Below are 4,164 nucleotides of genomic sequence, written 5' to 3'. Positions count from 1 at the left end.
TTTAAATAAAGAAGTTTTGAAACAAAGACAAACAGAAAATACACAAAATACTTTAAAGTGATGACAGGATTATGATGTAAGTAGAGAAGACTATCTTGCTCGGTATGCCCATACATACATAAGCCTATGTAATCAGAGAAACAGATCCATAAGCAACCCTGAAGACTATATAGTTCAGCTATAGCTTCGTATAATTGTATAAAGAAACTGAGGTCCCAGTAGATTGAGACTTGCTTGAGGATACATACCTGACTTAGGGAGAGGCATGGTTATAATTTAGCTCACATTCTTTCTTCTCCATCTTTCTACACCACTAGAACCATTTGCCAAAACCATATGACCTTCTAGAAAGTCATTGAGAACCACAGGTATGTATCATCTACAAACATGCTGAATCGTCACCATTCCTGAAAGGCAAGTCAGTCAGTCCTGGTTGTCATGGCAATAACTCTTCCTACTCCCAGGCTGGTGATTGCATATGTAAAATGCAGCAGACCCAGACAGGAATAAACCTTATTAAAACAACATTCTAAAAATGGAATGGCTTACCTGGCTTCCCCATTTTGAGTTCCAGAATCTTGACTGCAATTGTCATCTAAGTTAAATTCCATCCAGATAGCTACATTTAATAGAATGAGGAGATATTCTTTGTCTTGGAACTTCAGGAAGAAAAAAAAAAGTAGTTAAGAACAACTTATCAACATTACTGGAACTGAAATTTAAAATATGATCATTATATATGCATTAGCATAATTATACACACCAAAAAAAGACTCTAAGTGAACAGTGAGGTTCTAATATTAAATTCCCTAGCTAAGAATTAATGAGGCTAGGGCTGTGGTTATGGCTCAGTGGGAGAGCACACATCTTGCATGTGTGAGCGCTGGGTTCGATCCTCAGCACCACATAGAAATAAATAAGTAAAATAAAGGTATTTTGTCCATCTATAATTTAAAAAAAAGAATTAATGAGGCTCTAACCCCTTGCTATTCTTTCTTTTACTGTCCAGTTTTTTTCCTGCTCCATGCTGTTTGCTTCCCATGCTACTGTATCTTTTTATGGTCAATTGTTTGTATGAGAGCACTAACACAAGCTCTACGTACACAATCACTTAGAATCCAGATTCAAAAATAAAGAGTCCTCTCTCACTGTTTCTCAAGGACAAGCTTTGCCCCCTACTTTGCAATATGGAAGAATGTCTAAAATCAGCTACTAGAATTGTTTTCTACTCTTATCTGAAAGTTTCACTAAGGTTTTACCCAAATCTTCTTTGTGAAGAGAGAAGTTTCCAAGTCCAGTCTAACCTAAAAGCTGATGCCCTTAAAACAGAAGCAGGATTCCTATGACACTCCTTTAAGTGCCACAACCTAAGAGTTGATCATTTAAGTATGATACACACAAGTTCAAGAATTTCAAATGTGTATGCAATTCTGTGGCACAGCACGGTTTTTCCATGTGATTTCTTGAAGTATGCCTCTATCTAATGCTGAGGAAGGCACATTTGTGTTCTCCAACACCATGTCCATCAACTTTTGGAAGAGGTCAGTCACTACCTAAAACTGAAATTATTCAGGAATTCAGCATTGATAGCATTGATATGCTCCATATCGTAAGTAACCCTTTCCTCTCCCTCCCTCACCCACTCATTGTGCCTTTTAGAACTGCAGATCTATGACCAACAAACCCACTCATACTCTCACCTTTTCCTTGAATGTCCCTTTGTTCCTACAGTTATCTAAAAATGTTCTCGGCAGCTGTCTCAGGGACAGAAAAGGAGCCTAGTGTTCTTTTTGATCCACACTGCTGCTTTTCAATCATTTGTTTCTCTAAAATCATGTCAATCATTTGTTTCTTTCAAAACCCACAGTCTTAGGAAGCTATGTCATCTTATTATGCTGCCCACCCTCCCGTTACTCTCCTCTGTAGACCTAATTTATACAGACCTCCCATTTATTCCTACATTTCCTCCACTTCTATACCATTCCTCATTCCTCAGTAATTCAGCAACCATAGAGATGACTTATCAAGAAACTTGGTCTTCCAATTCTCTGATATCTTCCCCCCCAACCCCTTCTCCTTCTCTCTCTCTCTCTCTCTCTCTCTCTCTCTCTCTCTCTCTCTCTCTCTCTCTCTCTCTCTCCAGTGCTGAGGATCAAACCCAGGGTCTTGTGCATGCATGGTAGACAACCACTCTACCACTGAGCTACACCCTCAGACCTTTTAGTTTCATTTTTATACACTTCTCTGCCATCCTAGTCACCAATTTCTGTGGTTACCACCAAGATGTTGTTAATGTCAGCAAATGCATTTTGTTAGTTCATTGTTTTTTGTTATGACTGAACGTCAAAGACTGAGTAATTTGTAAAGAATAAAGGTTTATTCTGCTCATGATTTTAGAGGTTGGGAGGTCAAAGGGCTGCATCTGGCAAGGGTATTTTTGCTTGTGGTAATTATGCAGAGAGTGGCAAGAGACAGATCAAACTGGCTTTTATAACAGACCTACGCTAGAGATTACCCATTAATCCATGAGTGACTGAATCCATTAATCACTTCTTAAAGGTCCCACCTGGTTCCACCTCCTAATACCTTACAAGGGGGATTAAATTTCAGCATGAGATTAGATGGCGACATTCAAATGAGAGCACGCATCACCACCAAAACCTTCATTTGAAATAGCCCACAACAGTTTTTCTCCCAGATCACTCTAGAAGGTTCATTTCTTTAATTCTGTTTTCACTCTGATCTCCATCTATGGCCTCCCTACTTTTTCACCCGCTTCCTGTCTTTGCTTTCCTCCTCAAATGCAAGCTAGAGTCTGTAGTCTGTGACTATAATCAAACTCTCAGAAACATACTCAATGTCCTTTTCCTATCTTGCTCCATTATAGTTAAATGAAAGAAAAAAATAGATCCCTTTTCATTTTCTTCTCTTTACCTACCAATCAGCAGTTGTATATTGCTAACAAATATCACACCTTGGTTCAAGGAGTTCACCCTAATTTCATGATAACAAACCTAAAATGCGGCCCGACTTCCGGCTTCCAGTCTGGGCGAGTTCCGCTTCCGGCCCGCGGCCCAAATGCGCCTGATGGCCACAACCCGAGCCCAGTGAGGGGAATTGGGCTTTGCAGAGCTAGCGCCTGCCTGGCAGCTATGCAGCCAGCAGTTCCCCGGCAAGTTTTTAGGAATCAGCTCTCCAGGAAAAATGAGTTTTACTCCTATGAGCCATCTTCTGAGAACCCTTCCCCAGAATCAGAACCTGTGTGTCTCCAGCTTAAATCGGGCGCTCATCTCTGCAGGGTTTGTGGCTGTTTAGGCCCCAAAACTTGTTCCAGATGCCACCAAGCACACTACTGCAGTAAGGAGCATCAGACCTAGACTGGAGGTTGGAGCACAAGCAGCCTTGTACCCAAGGTCATTTGGATCATACAGATCCAGGCCACAACTCCTTTTTTCTGAATTCGAAATTGTCATAGAAACAGAGGAGGAGATTGTGCCTTAAGTTGTGGAAAAGGAAGAAGACTCTGAGATCACAGGAAGCATGGATGAAGCTCTTGAGGGCGAACTGGATTCCATGGCAAAGCACGAATCCAGGGAAGATAATATTTTCCAGAAGTTCAAAGCTCAGATAGCCCTTGAACCACAGTAGGTCATGCCACAGCTGCTGAACCACCTCAAGGCAGACAGACACACCGGGCAGAAGTGTTGACTGGGGCATCCTGGCTGTCTTCACCTGCGCCGGAAACTGTAGCTTGGGCACTGGCTACACAGAGGAATTCGTGTGGGAGCAGGATGTAACAGATACACCTTTCAGACATCTTCAAGCCCTAAAAAAGGTTACTAACATCTTACGTCCTTGCAATTCCATCTCTGACTTTATCCTAAGAAAGTATCAGAGATGGAGGAACAAAGATGTGGCTTGGGGCCTTGTTTAGTGTCTTAAATATACTAAAACAATGTCCAATAATGGAATTACATGAATTTTGGTACATCCAAGTGAAAGGTTATTAATGATACACACTTAACACGGATACCAAATGAGCGGGAGATCTAAATTAACACTAAGAGACCATTATATCATGGTATGTGTTTTTGTAAAAATATTTATATATGTATATGTGCATAAATATAAATCTGAATATAAATATAAAGCTGCACACCAACT

At 40.7% G+C, this 4,164-nt stretch overlaps 1 pseudogene; it reads left to right on the top strand.

Moving 5' to 3' along the window:
* Window positions 1-3,087: 3,087 nt before the first annotated feature.
* LOC124093723 (programmed cell death protein 2-like) lies at window positions 3,088-3,652 on the top strand (annotated as a pseudogene).
* The last annotated feature ends 512 nt before the right edge of the window (window positions 3,653-4,164 follow it).

This window comes from Marmota monax, unplaced genomic scaffold (genome assembly GCF_021218885.2).
Source record: "Marmota monax isolate L192 unplaced genomic scaffold, Marmota_monax_Labrador192_F-V1.1 WCK01_AAM20220418_F8-fsc00290, whole genome shotgun sequence".
Classification (NCBI taxonomy): Eukaryota; Metazoa; Chordata; class Mammalia; order Rodentia; family Sciuridae; genus Marmota; species Marmota monax.
This window is presented reverse-complemented; position numbering and strand designations above follow the sequence as displayed.